Source organism: Lonchura striata, chromosome Z, assembly GCF_050655825.1.
Source record: "Lonchura striata isolate lonStrDom1 chromosome Z, ASM5065582v1, whole genome shotgun sequence".
Taxonomy (NCBI): domain Eukaryota; kingdom Metazoa; phylum Chordata; class Aves; order Passeriformes; family Estrildidae; genus Lonchura; species Lonchura striata.
In genome coordinates, this window is record NC_140740.1 from 8,983,359 (window position 1) to 9,003,998 (window position 20,640).

The following is a 20,640-nucleotide window of genomic DNA, read 5'->3' on the forward strand; positions in this document are numbered from 1 at the left end:
TGGGGCCAGCTGGCCACCACCCAGTCACCTGCTCAAGGGCCCGGAGCAAGAGAGCTTTTCACAGGCTTGCCTGTCCTTAAATGTGTTTTCACAGAGGTGTAGCCTACTCTTTTAAGTGATTTAGCTGGAGGTCAATCTTTAAAATTGATCAGCTGATCAGTTCCACCAGGTCCCCAAAGGGAACCACTTCCGCAGGTTGTGGACTCTCCCTCCCAGCTAAAACCCAAACCTACGTTAAACCATGATAGCAGCACAAGGTATTAATACTATCAGAAAGGGATTTTGGGAGGTAAAGGCTACCAAAGAAAAGACAAAGATTGTTATGTATAGACATGGTCACAGCAGCTATCCAAGACTGATTGTACTAACCTCTTCCCGATCCAAGTTGTCCAAGTAAAATTTGATAACATGATATAGCAGAGAGATTCCTTCTCAGCCTGTATCTCAACAATGTATCCCAGTCTTCAGAAGCAAGGACATCAGTATAACCACTTTTATTATCCTTGCTATGGAGCTTTCTTTCTTTAAATCCACTGTTGTCCAGTTGAAATAAGAAATTTGGCATCAATATGTATCAGTATAATTGGTCCAGTCAGGCCACTTTAGAGGAAAGACATAAAATATGGAAGTCCATTACTAGAAAGTTCTGTTCTGTTTTGGCACCTATGTGCTGTAATATAGAACCGACATTTCATTTTCATCTGAAGCTTCTTCAAATAAAGAGATATAAGAAATCTCTTTTCGGAATTGTTAAGTTGAATGAATTCATAATATATTTTGGAAAGTTTTTTGACTGTGTAATTGACCTTAATAGTAAGACACTCCATTTTATTTTGAAACTTCTCTAGAGAAGATTTCTCTAGTTTCCCTTCCAGCGATATAATAATGCTATTCTGTGGTTTTAATAAGAAGGTCTTGAAAAACACAGAAGTTCTAATTTGTTTTGCATGCATAGGTCATTAAGGGGAATATTGATGAGTCCTCCCTTTAATAGCTCACATAGGTCAGAGTTTTAAAAATGCATTATTTTTCTAATACAGTGGTCAATTCCATTATCTTTTGATTATACTTTCAGTGATTACCATAAACCTGAGGCTAGAACTCTGGGTAAATAATATCTCACCATTTTAACAGGCCAGACAATGTATCTTAAATCAAATAATTGTTCATATATAACCAAAAACTGTGTTGCTTGTTATCATCAGATAGTAATAGAAAACATTAAATAACATTTAGTAGTTCATCAATATCTGCAGGTTAAAGAAATGATGGTGTTGAACAAGCTACTTTCATTTGTATAAGTTGAAAAAATATTTCTTTATATTTAACTGATTTATAAAAATAAATTCTGACCAAAAATTAATCTCTGCTGCTAGAAAATTGTTACATTGTTGGAAAATTTCTTAATATCTCCAAATTGACTTTCAATGTTGTCTACTAATTTCTTATAAAACAAGCTTCTAAAATCATAATCTCTTGCCAGATGCAAAGAAGGGCAGATACACAATAATAACAGAATTACTTATATTTCCATAATTTATAACATAGTCAAGAGAAAGACAACAAATCTGTTTGACAAGACCTTTGTTCCTGGAAACCATGATATTATCATTTTACCTTTCAGAGTTTTATTAATTTTTTAGTCATGAAGTTACTGTTCCATTATTTTTTCTGATCAGGCTGATGAGCTGATGTCCTTGAGGACAGCCCCTTGAGGAGAGACCTTTTAGATATTGAAACAAATTTGAAGTGCACAATTCTTTTGGAATATGTTATTTTGATTATTTTGTTGTACAAACAATTTATCTGGGAATTAAGTATGACTGATAATTTTTACAGTGTCTCTGAATAACTTTGTTTTCTATATGTATTCTTTCACTCTAGTTTGATATCACTAAACTTTTGCCAGGGCTTCTTTCCATTTGTGCCTCACCCTCACATAATTTCAGTTTATGTAGTTGATCTAGGAAAGCAAGTCAGTGTAAGATTTTTGGACTCTAGCAAAGCTTTTGACACTGTCTCTCCCAGTATCCTCCTGTAAAAAGTGTCCATCTCACAGATGGATAAATGTGTAATGCAGTGGGTGAGCAACTGGGTGAGCTCATGGGCTGGGCACAAAGTTATAGGGAATCAGACTGGAGACTTGTCAGCTGCTGGGTTACACAGGGCTCCATCCTCAGCTCAACTATCTTCAACATCTTCATAAACGACCTGGATGCATGACTCAATTGACTAAGTAAGATCAAAGATGACATGAAATTGGGAGGAGCTTTCAACTCCCTCAAGCTAAAGGAGGCCCTACAGAGAGTCGTCATGACGTTCTGCAACTTCCATGCAAGCTGAAGACAAGGGCAGCTACAAACCTCTTCTCCCTTGTGAGCAGTGACAGGACTGGAGCAGTAGTGTCAGGAGAGGCTTAGGTAAGATATCAGGAAAAGCTTCTTCACCCACAGAGTGGCTGTGCACTAGAACAGCCTCTCCACACGAGTGGTCACAGCACCAGCCTGCCAGAGTTCAAGGTACATTTGGACAATGCTTTGACTCACATAGTGGGACTCTTGGGGATAGTGCTGTGCAAGGACCAGGGGTTGGACTTGATGATTCTGATGGGTCCCTTCCAACTCAGGAGATTGTATGATTCTCTGATACTATGATCATGAACATGAGAAATATTTCCATACTTGTTTTGGGTGTTTTTTGCCATTTTGATGCAATCTTTTATTAATGTGATCAGGACCACTACTACCACAATGATCTACTACCCAGAAATTTCTACTTTGCAGCTTATTTTTCTTTCTCTCCTGGTGGTGAAGCTAAAAATGATTCAGCAAACATTTCTGTTAGAATTAATGGCATCACCTATTGGATAAATTCACTGAGAAATTTTTCTGCTCAGAGAGATATTTTCTTCCTCCACAATACCTTAGCTAAACCACAGAAATCTCTCTTCAGTCATACAGCCATGTTTTCAAATATATTTTAAAATCAGCTGTATTGGCTGGAGATGGCTCAAGTGTCTGTAGCACCAGAAAGTGCATTAGGAGCACAAATCTTTGGGATATGCTAAGCCTTAGAATTAACTTGTGACTTTATTTACACCATAAAAATTATAGCAATTTATGCCTAACTGGCTTGTTATTTCTAAAGACTATCCCACAATTTTTGAAGGTGATATTTGCCTGATCATTGATGCAGCAGGGCTACAATTTTTATCTGTGTTGGTTCCAGACAACACTATGATCTCAAGTACCTACTGATATAGAGAGCTGATTTTCTGAGGGAAAAGTTTTCAGGCCACAGTAAGAGACATTTTTCTTACACTATGAATAATGTTACAAAATGGATCTGATATTTTTATATCAGATATTTTGAAAAAAAAAAAATTTTTTTTCTACCTGTGCATTTACAAATTAGAAGAGAGATAATGCTATTGCCTACTAATTGGTTAGTGTTTGTTGGAAAATCTTTGGGTGAAATGAAAACAGAGGGAAAATTCTGATGTCTGGAAGAGAGACAGGGAGAAAACACACACAAAACCAGTGGGGTTTTTTCATATATCAGAAAGTTAATTAGAAAATTTAGACAGTGATGTTTGTCAAATACACAGTACAGAGTAATAACTTACAATTAGTTCCATTCAGCTTATGTAATTGACTCCTATTTCTTCCTTTTTTTTTTTTTTTTTTTTTTTTTTCTGTGCATGTGTACTTGCATGCATTTGGTAGAGTCTGTATTTAACTGCATATTTACTACTATTTTGGTAAATTTTTATCTGATGCATATTGCATCAAGTATATGTTTATATTCTCACATACATATGTGTGTAATTATATTGGAAAGTATTGGTATTTTTCACTCTGTGCAGTTCTCATGCTTGCTTTGCTTAATGAAATGGGTCACATTCACATATATGTCAACAAGTAGTCAGTTCTGAAAAATTTATGCTTCAAAGATGCTCTGCAGACTACAGTGCTGAAGGGACTGATATCACAGGGGTGGGGATTGGGCGGGCTTGTCTGTTTGTTTCTGTTTGCACAGCAGTGTGCTACTTCCTTTTAAATTTTGCAATATTTGATCACCAAAAAAGTTTTTTATCAAAATACCATAGATACCAAGAAGAATATATCTGGTGTTGGGCACTGGGGTCATTTTTTCTAGATAGTATTCTTTACTCATACATTCTGGGTAAAAAAGCATTCCATAATTACTGCTGAGGTTGGCAATACAAGTCTGAGCCTTTCTGAACCTTTTTCTCTCAATGGAAAGACCAGTATAATGAGAAGGCCAAGGACCATCTCTAAGTAGTTTTTGAACCACCACATGGTTGACTGCATTTCACAATGCACTTTGGGACTACTGGGATTAGAGCATCACTGTCAGGGAAACACGTCTTTCCATTTTTGTGCAATATTCTTGCCAAACTAAATAAGCAAGATATGGAATTCAAATCAGAATTTCTATTAATAGCAAGTAATTAATCACTGACTTGACTGAAATGTACAAACTTTTCCTTACAAACTTAAATGCCTGATGTTTTCAAAGGAAATATTCAGTCAGATTCGTGATCTTAAGGTGATAGGATAATATCAATGGCTAAACAAACCGTCAGATTGAAATTCAAGTTGAAAAATTAATATCAAAATATCAAATAACTACCAATCTGAAGCAAGTCTACATCTGGAATGCTAATGAAAAATGTCTTTCTAAGGGATTGGTGGTGACAAATGGGTAGACAACATCTTTTTGCCTCTGCAGAGCTTTGCAGGCAGTGTTCCAGTATGATTCATACCCATGACTTCAAGATAAAAAAGCTGGTAATTGTGACCAGAAGCCAGCTTGATTCATACAGTTGCATAAATATGAATTAATTAGCACACAATGCAAAGCTTGAGACTTATGACACTTCAAACTGTCTTATTCCTTGAGAGTTAATAAATTGTATATTGACAGTGCCCTGGGATAGAGAACATAGTGTCAACAGATCATTAAGGTCTGAGAGTATATTGTTCAGAAACACAGCATTTCTCCTGAAAATGGCAGGGGAATTTTTATTCTGGATCAGATTTGTGTCTTGTCAAAGTCCATAATCTTTTTAATAGCTAAATAATTCTGCAAGAGGCTGAGGATCCTCTGCGAGAAAAAATCTTTAGTGCCAATGTCTTTACACCAGAGAAAAGTCAATCCACTTGTTACAAAATAACTTATGCATAGACATTTAATATTTGTGTTTGTAAATGTTTTGTCTGTTATTTGCAGTTTATTTTCAATTTTAAGTGTTACTATTTAAGGATATTGTAGTTCTGTTTCTAGGATAATAATTTCAGTTCTTTAGTTTCACTTGTACATGTAACTTACTTCTCAATAAATAGGTATTTTACAAGAGATGGACTTAATATCTTTTAAAAAATAGTAAGTTGGAAAATGTACAAGAGCTCTCTAGATATTTTTTGTAACAGGTTGTTTTGAATGATGGAAATTAACCCAGATTTAGCAAAAAGAATAAAATTCTGTCCCAGTTTTAATGAAATAAATTTAGATAGTAATAAATTTGCATTAGGATAGGCAAAATAGTGTAATTTTTTTTTTTCTTCCCCCTAATCCTTCCTCAAAGGCTCAATCAGGGTAATTGGGAAAATTGCTTCAAAGCACTCTATGACTGATGTCAAAGTAGATAAATTATGAAGGTCATTTTGAAATAAATGCGAATATAGAAGTTGAAGGCACATAAGCACATCTCTTTTTGGCTCTGTCATGGTGAACTTTATTAGACATTTGGCTATGCTGTGTATTTATGAAAGGATTAAATCCACAAAACTAAAATATTTCAGTTGTCTAAGCAGTCTTTAGATCAATATTTAGATCTAATTTCTCCCAAAAAAATCCCCAAAAACCAATAATCAGCTATTTATGGTTGTACCAGATATAGGTAATATAACAAATAAAGCTTTAGGTCTTGTGAAATAATGCATCGTTCATAGCACACCAGTGTTGTGGCGCGGCATGCGCTCCTCGCCGCGGCACTCCGAGCCGTGCCAGGCTGGGCGGTGAGGGAAGAGAACGGGCGGCCGCTTTCCCCCGCAAGCTCTGCAGTTCAGTTCGTGGCGCGCGGGGACAGACGAAGGCGACACGGGACTTGGGGGGGGAACGAGATGGTTTTATTCCATGAGCCTCAAGACCCCGGCGGGCGGGGGGGCAAAGGTTTTATACAGAACTCAGGAGGAGGGGTGTAGGAACAGTAACCAATGAGGGAATAGCAGGGGAGGAGTTTAGGGCAGAACTAACATCTGGAAGCTGAGGAGGGGGCTAGAATGAATGACAGGGAAGGTTCTAGGGAAAGGGGCAGGGAGGATTGGGGGGGGGGGGAAACAGATATTAAACAAATATCAAATGAAAGAAAAACACACCACCGCATCTCCCTCTTTTCCTTTACAAAAAGAAGGAGAATTTTGTGGTTTAAGCAAATTAATAAAACATGCAAATAATATAAAATCATATGATAACATTGTAAATTACTTAAAGGACATGAAAGACACATTATTGCATTTATAGGGCAGGAAGAGTAGTAACAGCTTAAATTAGACACAAGACTGCACAAAACTTGCTGTTTTGCTGCTCTGAGTAACAATCTAAAATAATGTAAATAATGTAAATAATTGAAATAGAATGAAATAATTGACAGAAATTAAACTAAAAAATTTAATTAGAATGATTAAAATTACAACTATCTAATTTGAATAAAATAATTAAATGGAATTATTGGAATTAAATATAATAAAAGATCAACTAAATATAACTAATAAATTTTTAAATTTCGCAGCAATGCAGCAAGCCTGAAGCGATATAGTAGCTGAGTGATTCCTGTAGCAATAATGGTTAAACACAGCCTTTAAGTTAAAAAATATTAGAAAAGACTGAATTAATTATAATTACAACAAAACAACTTAATATAAAATCAAATTGTAACATTATATATTATTAAAAAAACATAAATTGAAAGACATTAAAAAATGATAAACTAATTGTGATTATAACATATGAAACATATAAAAACTTCATCTGGAATATATAAAATTGTCCTAAATGAGAGTCCAAATTAAGGGTACAAAGCACAGCAGGATTTGTGACTTCATCTGATTTAGAATTTGCTGCGTCGCGGCGTTTGCGATGTTCAGCTTCTTAAATTTTTAAAGCAGAGTCAGCGGATAACGGCGCTTGTTTTAAAGCAGAGTCAGCGGATAGCGATGTGGTTTGTTCAATTTGAATGTCCGTTTGAGAGGTGGGCATAATATCTTGAGTAATAATTAACTGGGATGATTTTTTTTTCTATAAAATATAACTCAACAAACAGATTATTCAAAAATAATCAAAAGCAGAAAGAGGAATTCGTAGTTAAATAAAAAGGAGTATTGGGTAGGGTACATTAAGGAATAGGATAGGGGAATCAGACAATCACTTAATTAGTGATTGCCATGATTAACAGGGGGTATCGGTAAGGGGTGGACCGGGGTGCCGCCATTTCAGGGGGAAGACAAAATGACGGATCCCCAGTCCCGGGTTTCGGCTCCATTTCCTCGGGAGAAGATCCCTCCCGACCCTCCCCCCGGAGGACGAGCCCGAAGAAGGATGGGGGAATATCCAACCCCGCCTCCCCACAATAGGGACTAGCCTCGTGCAGGGACGGTGCAGGGCTATTGGGGGAGAAATGGGACTGGCGGGAAGCCAGGGGCGGAAAAGAAGGGTCAAGGCGGGAAAGCGGGTCCCGAGCGGCGTGGCCATCGCCATCTTGGGAGGGGGTGCCAGATACACTGCACTTGGCCTGAGCAGTGTCCGGCAGGGCACTTGGGGCGGCTCGGCCACAGCAATCCCCAAGGGAGGATAGGAAAGGGTTTTAGGAAAGTCCGAGGGGATGGGGATATAGGGAGCTTCACAGAAGCAAAAAGGGGAAATTTATAGGAGGGGGGGGGGGCCGCCCGACGCAGCTGGATGTCGGCGCAATGCGTGGGTGTAAAGGGCCCCTTTTAACACCGCTCCTATAGCTAACGTGTCGCCCTCTTAGCTGTTCCCTACTGGTGTCTTTTCTACCCCCTCCGTCCAGCCCAGAATGGGGAGGGGAGGATAGAGAAGACAACTTTTTCGAGGAGAAGAAAAAGCGATCTAATCTAGGTCCCCACAGAAGACTAGGCGAAGGATAGCACTCAGTGCTAGCTTCCCCCAGAAAAAGAAAACCCACCCGCTTGCCAGGGACATGCAAGGCTACAGCCCCAGTCTGGGCGCAGACGGGGGTCAAAACGCAAGAAAAAAAAAGTGGCAGACCCAGCCGCCCGTCGGGGCGATCCCCACCCCGTCTAGCCCACCTTACCTTGCAGGCTCGGACGGAGATGGCTTGAATCTTCTCCTCGACTCGATGGAAAAGTCGCGCTGAAAACTGGGGATGTTCCTTCCCGGTTTTGGCCCTTCCGGAAGCCTGGGTGTTCCCGTTAAACCAAGACTCGTCCCCGAAGCCTTGGTTTCGGCCACTATCAGCCTCCGGTGGTCTCGCTGCAGATGCTGACCGAGGAATGAACCTCTTCTCGGTCAGCCCCTCTTCAGGCTCCCCCGAGCCGCTGCCAAAACCGCCCTCTGTGTTCTCGGGTAAGTCTGCCCGCCAAAAAGCTCTGCAGCCCGGCTGCCCGTGCAGCGCGGCTGCTCCCGGGCGGGAAGATGGCGAGAACAAAGAGGTCCCGGAGCCTCAATCTTTTTCGCTCGGCGCTCAGCTCCTCATAGCATCAGGCAGAGCTTTTACGGCCGTAGATGTTCCTCTTCCCTCCTTCTTCTTCTGTGAGGCGGGCGCCCCCACAAATTTGCCCGTTTTTTTTTACAAGACAAAGGAGGGAACCATCCTCTCGCTACCATATGTTGTGGCGCGGCATGCGCTCCTCGCCGCGGCACTCCGAGCCGTGCCAGGCTGGGCGGTGAGGGAAGAGAACGGGCGGCCGCTTCCCCCTGCAAGCTCTGCAGTTCAGTTCGTGGCGCAGGGACAGACGAAGGTGACACGGGACTTGGGGGGGGAACGAGATGGTTTTATTCCATGAGCCTCAAGACCCCGGCGGGCGGGGGGGCAAAGGTTTTATACAGAACTCAGGAGGACGGGTGTAGGAACAGTAACCAATGAGGGAATAGCAGGGGAGGAGTTTAGGGCAGAACTAACATCTGGAAGCTGAGGAGGGGGCTAGAATGAATGACAGGGAAGGTTCTAGGGAAAGGGGCAGGGAGGATTGGGGGGGGGGAAACAGATATTAAACAAATATCAAATGAAAGAAAAACACACCACCGCACACCAGTAACAGTTATTTTCTTTTAAGGGCTTTGCTGTAGGATCAGTGACTTTCTTGTCCTCTACTGAGTTTCTAATGCCATGAAAAAGGTAGTAATGTGATAAAAGTCGTATAGCATTAGCAGCTTTCTATCATGTTCGTGAAGTGAATTTTTATTGCATTACAAAACCAGAATTTCTATTGCCTGAGAAACTAGCAAAAATGACAAAAAAAGCTCTCATAAAAACCAAGAACCCTGTATGTATAGAGAATTGAGTATGACTTCACTTTCTTTGCCTCTAGTTGTTGTTGTTGGTGGCTTTTTTTTTTTTTTGAGGTACTCATTCTTATCTTGTGTTGCAGTAGTCAATGTCTTCTAAATGATACCTAAACATGGGGTTTTTTTTTTCAGTCAATAATATTTATATCTTTAGGGCATAATAATCACTGACTGGTATGTTAATGAAGAAGTCACTTCCAGCTGAAAAACACTCCAAAAAAAAAAAAAAAAAAAAAGGAGTTTTGAGAATGAGTTGGTTCTAAAATGTTATCAGTCCTTTTTACAAACATTTGGTTGAGGTCTGGGGAAAGCTTTTGTTTGTGGCATGCACAACTGCTTGATATGGGGTTTTGTTTATGTTGTATACAGAACACTGATTATTTATGGGAGTAATACTGAAGATGTTCTCTCTGTAACAAAGTGTAACAAATATTGGAGGAAATGTACAAAGGCCAAAATGTCATGGGTTTTTGCAACATAATTAATTAACATTTGATCATCTGTAATTGGTGTGTAGTATTCCCAGTTATGTAAGATCACATAATCCAAAAAATGCAGCTGTCCAACAGAAGTAGCTTTTACTCAAGACTTTTCTTGTGTCAGGACATCATCACAGTGTGCTGTAAAGTTCTAATTTACCCATTCATTCTGACCCTCTTTATCCTGAATTTCATTTTGAAATGGAGAATAACTCAGGAGGTGGATATATTTAGTGACAGTTGTTGTTACAAAGAACATTCTATTTTTATTACAGCAGCTTCTTTTCTTCATTTACCTAGATTATGTTAATATTGACAGAACGCCTCTGTGCAGATATATCTTTGTGTATGCAAACATATGGGTAATGCATGCTGCACTAATATATAGTCCCCCAAACTTTGGCTTCTTTCTATTCTTCCTGTTTTGGCTGAGAATGTGTTTCTATCAACTGCCAGCTGGCAGCCTTCTGTTGTTCAGAAAGTTCCAAATTCCTGCTCATATGCACTCAAACCAGCTTGGAAGTGTGAGGAAAGAATACCTCCTGGGCTGTCAAAAATGTGCTTCCAGTTAGACTAATAACATTGCGAAATATGAGAATAGAGAATGAAATTGTCATTGTTTTTTCAATCATTCTGATATAACAGCATTATGCTAAAAAAATCTGACGTTTCCTGTGTTGTGAAAAAAAATTACCGCATGCTTCAGGTCATTATATACCATTTACTGGTAGAATATTATGAATGAAAGGGAAAAAGTCATCATAATTATAACTCAGACATCTTTATACTCTCACTTCTACATTACTTCCCTTATTCAGTCCCACTATTACCTGCTGAGATATTAGTAGCTCCATTTCAAGGGTCTGCAAGAGTCACATTTTCAGAAGCCCTTTACTTGGTAGTTCCTTATTCTTTGCTATACTGAAGTTTGGCACCAATCTTTTTCCAGATTTTTACCACTCTCTCTTCATGCATTTTGACACATGCATATGCCTTACTCCTGTCACCAGAACTCCTTTGTCAACTTCTTGCTTTGTATGCACTTTTTTGAGCCTTCTCTCCTTGAAACATTTTGTCAGATAGACTCTCACAAGTTTTGCTAGACTAACAGCCTTGCAAAGATTGCTTTGCATTTTTCAGCAATATTGTCATGATCATCTCTTTAGCTTTTTTGCACACTGAGTGTTGGATTTCTAAGAGGAGCAGTGACAAGTTTCTTTAAGACATGTTCCTTTATGTTTAACAATTCTACAAAAGGGAAGTTAGAAATTATTAGTTAATAGTAGTACAACTAGTTAATTCCTACAATATGATTTTTCATTTTCTTCATATAACATGCAAAAATCTCATACATAACAGACGAAAGCCTGTTCATGATTTGGCAAATCATATTTGCTACACTGAAATGCAAGTAAGCTGGTGTTATAACTCTTTTTATTTATCTTGAATCTGAAATTGTTTATCTTCCCAGAAATTACTAAGTAGCAGTTTTTTTCTCTAAACCAGCAAGAGGACACCACATCATTATGCTCTTTCTGAGCAGTTTCTTTTAGAGCTAAAGTCATACAAAGTGATAGTCTTGCTAGCCAAAGTATTCAGTAGTGCAGAGTAGAAACAAATTATTATTGACACAACTTTATATCACCCACCTCCTAAATCTTCAGTTTGTGAATTAAAATTTGAAGAAAATATTATAACGATGTAAGACTTTATGTCAATGCTGCATCTTAGCAATGCTCAGGAGGTGAAAAATTGTTTGTGGAGCTGAATATAGAAACTTCTATTTAATGTAGTGCTATAATGGCTGATAGCAATAGTTGTATAAAACAGGGAGTAATGGATCCTGTTTCAGAAAGAAAGCAAGCATAAGCCATGGATACTTCAGTACAAAACAACCCTATAGCTGTTTTTAAGAAAAAAAAAGGATTTTTAATAGGTACAGTGACACTGTAGGACATGTGAAAGCACAACACGAGCCGCTGCTATTGTAAAGGTGAAAAAAAGGAAGTTTATTTTCTGACTCCAGCATTTATACTTTTCCAAAAGTGACAGTGGATTGGAGGGGGAATGTGCCACCTCTCCAATGACATTGGACAAACTACTAGTACATCAAATTTCTCCGCCTCTATGGAGGAATGGTAAATAATTGTTTACAGAAAGTTGTGTGAGAAAGTTCTCTACAAGAATGTAAGCTCAGAAAGCTTTAGAAAATCTTAAGAATCAGTGCAACTAAGACTAAAAACTTTAAGGGGGGGTTTATATCCTCAGTGCACTGTTGACCTGCTGATAAAAAATGTTGCTTTGCTGTTTTAGTGGCAAAATCTACTACAAGAGAAATATGTAGGAGTACAATAAGATGTAGGAGTGAATTATTCTAATCTTTGATGTACATAAGATGTACTGCATTTTTTCAATAGTGACAGTGCCATGAATTTATAACCAAAGTCATGGTATAAACTCTATAAAAAATCAAGAGATCAGTACATTCATGCAGCAATTTTCTTCTAGATCTGCAAAATTCTGTTTTTATTCCTAACAGAATGGAAGCTGCAGAATAAAAGTGTCAGATTAAAAATAAGATGGGACAAATAAAATATTTCTCTTCTGAATCTTTGAGAGTAGCTGCCCGACAACAAAACAATTTGATGTGTTTATGAGTTGTGTTCTTCTTCTCTTCTTATTTCTTCAAATTTTTTGTAAAAATATGTAATAAATCTTGCTTTAAGTGTATAGTGAAGATAGAGCTCTGAAAGAAAGGAACATTGCTACTGATGAATCAGTCTGAAAACAAATATATGCATATCTTGTAGGAATAGACACAAGAATAGTCAAAACAGACCATCTCTTTTGACAGGTGAAACATTCTGCAGACATTAATAAGGCCCTTAGTCCTTCCTCATTGCTAATATGTGCTGGTAATATCATATAAATGTACTGAGAATGCCGAAGTTCCTGCATCGGTTGTGTAATTTTTTCAGTGGTTCCTTCAAGATGAGTCATCAGGCTTTTCAGGCTTTACTCACAGATCAGAACATTTTCTTTTGCTTGAGTATTAATGTAGAATAGGCTATTTTTTAAACCAGTAACACACATGTAGTTTCTGGGACACATAACTTGTCACTTGTGGCATACTTTTGTTAGGGAAAAATAATCTCATAAATAAAGCTGGTGAAATGTTAACAAAACCCCTTTGACTTGCCAAGTGTTCTCATACATTTCCTGATGCATTTTATTCTTGATGTAAAGTGAAGGGTCTGACTTAGGCCAGCAACAGGTTATCAAGTGTAATTTGTTTTGATACATTAGTCTCTCTGGCAACATACCAGCTATTTACATTTGCCATGTGAATTAAGAAGGTAATGAGCAATTTTTTGGGGGGCTTGGAGTTGGCTGTAACAGTTTTGGCATGGGCAGTACAAAAGGTCAGTCACCCTGGAGGCAATAATGAGAACAAGGACAAATGAGAGGAGACAGGAGTGTGCTGGAGCTTTGCAGAGCAGCACTGTGCTCTCCTCTGCTGGCCTCCACTTCCACTACCCCCTACCAAAGACTGTTTCCAACAGGCAACAAATGAGCTCATCATTCAGGGGAAAGCAAAATACATTTATGGCCAGTGGCTGCTAAAAATTCCATCCTGGTTTACTGCTACAGGTTTGTCTCTTGTCCATATACATGCACTTCTCTTGAGACGTGAATTTCCGAACTAAAGATATTTCTAAGTTGAACTCCTTGTCCTAGCAGACATATACCAAACAGAAATATTCCATTGCAGAAAACCTGTAACTTTATGGACATCAAAGGGGTAAATAGCATACCCTTTCCAGTGTGAAAGAAAAGAAAAAAAAAAAAAACAAACCATTTTGGAAGACCAACACAAACAAAAAAATGGGATTATAAGAATATTTATTATCTTTATTATAGCCTCCATGATCTACTGCATTCTTAGTATATATGAAATGGGTTTGTATTACTTGCAATAACTTCTGGCATATATTTCTTTCACCTTAAATCATTAATTTTTGTTTTATAAATCAAGAGTCTGGGAAATAAATGCAAATATAAGAAATGTGGTGCTTGAAGACCACTGGCAAGTCTGCGGTGTGTGTTGACTTCATATGAGTTAGGAGGATAAAATTCCCACAAATCACTCTTGCAGTCGGCACAAAAAATCTGCCATGCAAGCTCCTGTGATGATAGAAAGGCATAAGAAATTACTGTCATTATCAAATTGCTCTAAAAATTTGGAAATATTTTTCATTTTCATAATTTATAAGAGCAACATTATCCCAATCAACAAAATATGTTGTAACTAAGTAATAATAGTGATCAGCAATGAAGAGCATTAGTTCTAAGCAATATTTCATACTGAAATTACCAACAATGAAATTTATTATTTAATGCAATTTAGCATTTAATTTAGGAAGAGTGCTAGATATCATTCTATTACTAAGATCTCAACCCTATATCCTGAAGTTATTTTGAACCCAAGTAGTTGAAACCTGTGCTGTATGTGACCTTTTAAATATAGATGGATGTCTCTCTTGCAATGATTTGGGCTGTTTCTGCATTTACTTCTGTAACTTTCTCCACTAACTGGGCTGCAACAGAACACCAGTGTGCTAAGTATGAAGTGTATGACTATATACAGGGAGCTAAGTTGCACACTGACTCAGAAAGTAAAATTTTCAAAGATTATATTCATGGCATGTGTAATATACTTGTTTTATAGCAGAGTTTCAATTTAGTAACCTAAATTTAATATTAAACTTAGAAGCATACTTTGTTATTAAATTATTATGATGTTATTGGAAAAAAGGTTGTTTGTGGGAACTACTGCTTTTGAAAAGTCGAATATGAGCTTCTGTTTCTTCACCTTGATTTTCCTTAGAAAATGTAGGATTTCAGCCATGTCGTTAACTGTTAGCTACTTTTGTTCAGGATGGTACCTACTAACTACTGTCTGCAAACAATGAAGAAAAAATAAAAGATAATATCTTTAGAATGTATTATATCCAAGCAGTCTGATTTTGTCATACTAAATTATGGCTTAAACACTTATTAAGAGTTGTGGAAAACACTGGAAAACAAATCTCATAAAGAAGGGGATTCCAAGTTGCAACCAGAAAAAACCTACAACTTTGGAGGAGGAACACTGAAGAAGCTTGGTATACTGCCCATATTAAAAAAGTCACAGAGGTCTTGTACTTAGGCTTTGTTTAGATAATACATCTAAATAGGAACAGAGTCAAAGGAATGGCCAAACCAATGGCCAAAAGCTGAACTTTTAAAAACTGATTTGCAAATACACATTAATTTTCATATCCTTGTACATGCTGATGAAACTTGTAAATCTGTACAGTCTTTGCATTTAAAACTAAAGTCACTCCACACTCCACAAAATAATGAAATTAAATCATTTGAAACTTTATCTTTTCCCTTCCCTCAGAGAAGGGTTACTTCAGAGAAGGAGATCAGAAAAAACTCAATCATGTCTCCTGGCATTTTGATGGGCAATACACCACACACAGGGACACCTATTGACAAAGATTTATACCAGCATAATACCATATATTTCTAATACCATATATACATATATACATTTATCAACAGCAAATTTCAAACCATATTCTGATGCAATAATCAATCACACTTTTTGCAAATGTGGAATCTTATTGAATATGCTCAGATTTGCAGTGTAGTCTGTGTTATTTGTGCTTTCAGGATCTCAGCTGTGACCAGACTTAGAGGGTAACCACACCATGTGTGCATCTGCAGTTTAATAGACTTATAATGCCTAGTTGGTTATTCTAAAATATTATCTGTAAAGTACTCCTGGGGATGTGGGCATACAGAGAATACATTGACGAAGAAGAAGGAGGCCTAGATGCTTGTGGGTCTGCTGTATCTGCAGATAACTTAGAAAGCAAGGGTTTCTTCCTTTCCTAAATTATGTGGCATAAGTCATACTCCACCATTCTGTCAATGATATATAGTTCAGCTAGCAAGTCAAGTTTAATTTGATTTGTATTTTTATTTATGTAAAAACAGTTAAATCATCTTGCTGCCAAATTAATAACTGTCTATTTTTGATGTCAATTTCATTGAAAAAGCCTCAAATTAAAATTCCATGTGTAATAGACATGCTGAGTAAACAGTGTTAACCACTTCACAGATCCATTATGTTAATGTATTGCTCCTTCTGCGTTATAAGACAGAATGAAGTGACCTGAGAAGTTTTTCATATATTAACTGTAAATTACACTTAGCTCAGCTAATAAAATTTTATTGTTACAGAACTGCTTTCCACTTCACATGCATTTGGGAGATTGAAATGTAAATTATTGTAAGCTACCTCTGTCTCATTATAGATGTCTGAACAAATGAAATTTACATGATTGAAAAAAATGAAAGTATTCTGTACAGATACCAGAAGCTATCACTTTCCCCCACTATACTAATAGAATTTAGGAAGCAGAAAAATAGAGAGAAAAGCAGCCCTTAATCTTCTTTGCAGGCTGTGCAATTCCACTTCAATTTATGAAGGTTTCTCAGCAATTAATATTCCTCTGATTTGTTTCCATGTCAGTTATGGAAGTTAATCAATACTCTGCCCTTCTTTAAAGTAATAATAATAGTGCTGAAAAGGTAGTTAAAAAGATGGTACTGCTCTTCTGATATTTTCATCTGTTCTTCCTCTGTTTTATTTTAGGCATGGTGCAGGTGAAGTCAGCATGAGCATGTACCATTACTTTTGAAAAAAGTGGAGATTGTTTTGTAGGAAACACTTTGAAAGAGTCCCACACACATTAGGACATCTCTACTTACTGGGTAGTAATTATGGTAGTGAACTTCAGTATAGTCCTTTGGCAAATACTATCACAAGGAATGGATGATATATTTTGTAATCAAACAAAATAAAGAAATTCAAAGTAACAAGTTCACTGTAATTGACAAATCTTTCTAATTGCAAAGATCTTATGCTATGCAAACATGCAAGCTATCTTGTTCCTGATTCTTTTGACACCGTTTCTCCATGACTAGTATTCTATACTGGGCTTTTCAAGAAAAAAATAGGGTGTTGCTATAATGAGAATATGGCACACCCTCAGCCTATTTCTTTCCTGTAAACCAGATGTTTTTTCTAATAATGAGAACCTTGGGCCAGTTGGGCAATTTGAAGTAAGGCAAAATACCTAGACTCTGCAACCCTTTATGTCACAGTTTGTAGTAGTTACACTCTGAGACCTCAGGCTGCAATTCTAAACCCTGTGAAAGGTTTACAGGCTGTGCATCTAGGACAACTAGGCAAACAGAAATAAACAATGAACTGAGCGAAAAGTTACCAGTAACTAGCTTGTTCAGGTTAAAGCTAGCTATAACAAACCAAAGAGATGATGCTGAGGATGGAAAAGTGACTTAAATCCTTTTCTAGTGCAGGGTAATACCCATCTATGAAACACGATTACATTTTCTGTCAAAAATAGATTGTAAATTAATTCTCCAAAAAGAAAGAACCAAATGTTCCAAGATTGGTTTATTTATCCAGCTATGTAAAGCAAAGAGTCTGATTCAGTGATCTAATGATCCAAACAAACAGCACAGAACAGGCCTAAATTTGGGACTTGTCTATGAATTTTATTATGAAAATATGTTTCAACACTGAACTGTTACAATAACTCAAAGTTTCAGTGGAAAACAATATCTGCGTGAGATACAAGAAAAAACACAGGGTGAGCTTCTCAAGCATTCCAGGTGAATACTGCTCAGTGAATGTCAGAAAGAAACAAATGAGTTCTCCTAGGACAAAAGTTTGGTGTCTCAAAACTCTGGTGAGTCACGGTTCTGCATTTACATACTCCACAGACAGTGCCAATTCTGCTGCCTTAGCCTTTTTTTGGCTCTCATAGTGAAGATATTGACAACATGTTTAAAATGTACAACATAAAACAAAATTTCTTATACCAATGGAAAATCTCTCTAAGAAAATATGACAGAATAAATTCCAGACTACTTGGTGCTACTGCTGAATAAGGAGATGGGCTATGTGACCTTCATGATTTTCCTAAAATGTGCTCAATATTTAAAGTAATTTTAAAAATTCCTCATTGTTAACATGTGGACGGCTTGCAGACAAGTGTTTGAACTTTATATTTGTTGACTAAACAATATCTGGCATTATTTCCTTCTCCTGTTTGGCTGAAGAAGTCAAGAGTCAGTTCATCTACTCAGATTGAATTAAAAAAAAAATAGAAAAATGCTTTATTTCTAATGAAATGCAATACTAAAATTTCCCTTCCTGATGTAGTCACAAATGAATTTGTCCTATGAATCTCTGATTCTAGGCAGTCTCAAATATGTTAATGAAACTATTCCTCATAGCTGAATTCAGAGTAGGGTACAGCATTTTTATGCCCATAAGTTAACTGTACTGTATTGTAAATATGTCTTAAAATTTTTTGAAATTAAATTATTTAGCAGTAAAAGTGCAGATTCCTAATTCACAGTCTAGTAAATGCATATATATTATTTTTCAGTGGATTTCATTGCATATTGAAATTTGATTATGGAATTCTAGTTTTCTTGACAATAATATGATTTTTCCAATATGCCTAAGGGGTTTTTTATTATTCCCCACAAAACTTCAGTCTTTCATGAATATTTGTGGAGAAATTTCATTGTCTGTTTTGTGTCTCTGTTCTGTCCCAGAGGAAAAATAGAATTTGCTACTTTTTATTTATAACAGATATCATAATTATAATACATCATGACTCTCTCAATAACGTCAAAGTTACTTTGAAAAGTTAAGAGCTGCAGCAGTGATCACAAAGTATATGACTACATTGCAGGTTACACTTTGTCCCAGATAAGAATCACTTTATAAATTACTCGTAGCTCCTAGCAGAGACTTCCTTGTTGTAGAGAATCACTACTTCCACTTCTTGTTTTGAGGGAGTAAAGGTAAAAAAAAAAATATTGACTCCTGTGCTCACAAACCCAACTTCATATGTAGATATAATGAAGAAAACCCCAAGACCCTGACTGAACTGGTATTAGAATCAGGAGCCAGGGATGGCACTTTAACACCTTCTTTACAGTCCATATATTACTTCTCTTGCACTGCTTCCTGTCCTGACCTAGGTTTCCTGACAAAGACATAACTGCTGAGGTATGTGCCATGCATCCTCATCAAATACTTTGTGAAAGATTATGTAATTTTCAGAAAAAGGCATTTTATCTGTGTAATAAAATAAAAATTATATGATAGACTCCTTAAAATGAAATGAAAAAAAAAAAACAACTTGAAAAGATTAACAAATTGTGATAGTAAAAATAGTTTATTGGCTGTCTACTATGTTATATTTACTATAAAATAAACTAAGAGAAACTTTTTCTGAACCAAGTGGTATGAAAATCTATATGTTCTTCAGTGTAATTGAGGTATAGTACGTCTACTTATACAGAAAATAATTTCTGATTACTGTGTCAGAAGATCCTTGAACTTCATACAGATTTTTAAATTTTTTAATATTTTAAAGAAAAATTATTTTGGTACTTCAAAAATTATTTTTCCAGCTTTCTTTCTCCCTTCTTCATTTTTTTTCTCTAGTTTAACATTTAATGTTCTACTTGAGATTTTATCTCTCCCTGTACACTTTTGCCTCTAAAATATTCTCACATTCACCTTATGTTTTTGGAAAAAAATTAGAATCAGAAAGTAACCCACCACACTATTTTTACTAAGAATATATTCAGGTTCTAGAACAGGTCAAAGATGGTCAATTTCATGAGTCAATTGGCTCAGCTGCTATTAGCATTTCTTTGAAAATAGCTGTGATTTTGCCTTTACACCCATCTAAATTTTCCTTAAAAACCACTAACCTGGTTCACGCTGAAAGCAGACAGACCAAGACAACCCTTTAGAGACATTGGAAGCCATGGTGAAATATGGACACAAGATTTCTCTTTACACAAAATATTTGTATTAAAACATAAAAAATTGAGAAATGCTGAGAGCATGTTACATATATGTAATATGTTGAGAGCATATTACATCAATAGCTTGTAGAAAATGCTGTGGGCTCACTGTTAAATTCTACATCAAATTTTCTGAGACACAGAGATTATAAGCTTGTAGCAGGGCATCTAAGTCCCTACAAGAATTTAATTGTTGCTTGTTGAACTGTGAGGTAACTCAAATGTGACAAGCCATCTTGTAGTGAGTTATTTTGGGTCCATGGTGCTAGAAGTGCTCTGACATTTCCAAACTGCCAAAAATATCCTACTTTAGAAGTGAGATTTGGCAAAATAAGCTGGATTTTTGACTGACAGCCATTTAGTTTATAATGATAAAAGCCACAGCAAACTCCCAGAAAGTAGAAATCTTCCATACATTCTCCTGGAAGTGTGTGGAGCTCCTCCCATGAGTAGGGTCACCTGCATCACAGTTACTTGCAGGATTTCACTGAAGGAATCTGTGTCCATTATCATAATTTTAAGTTACATTTGAACCCTAATCAAACGTATTTCTTTTGCTAGCTATAATATAGGCACCTTGATGTCATGAAGTGTTTTATGTTATTCTGTAATC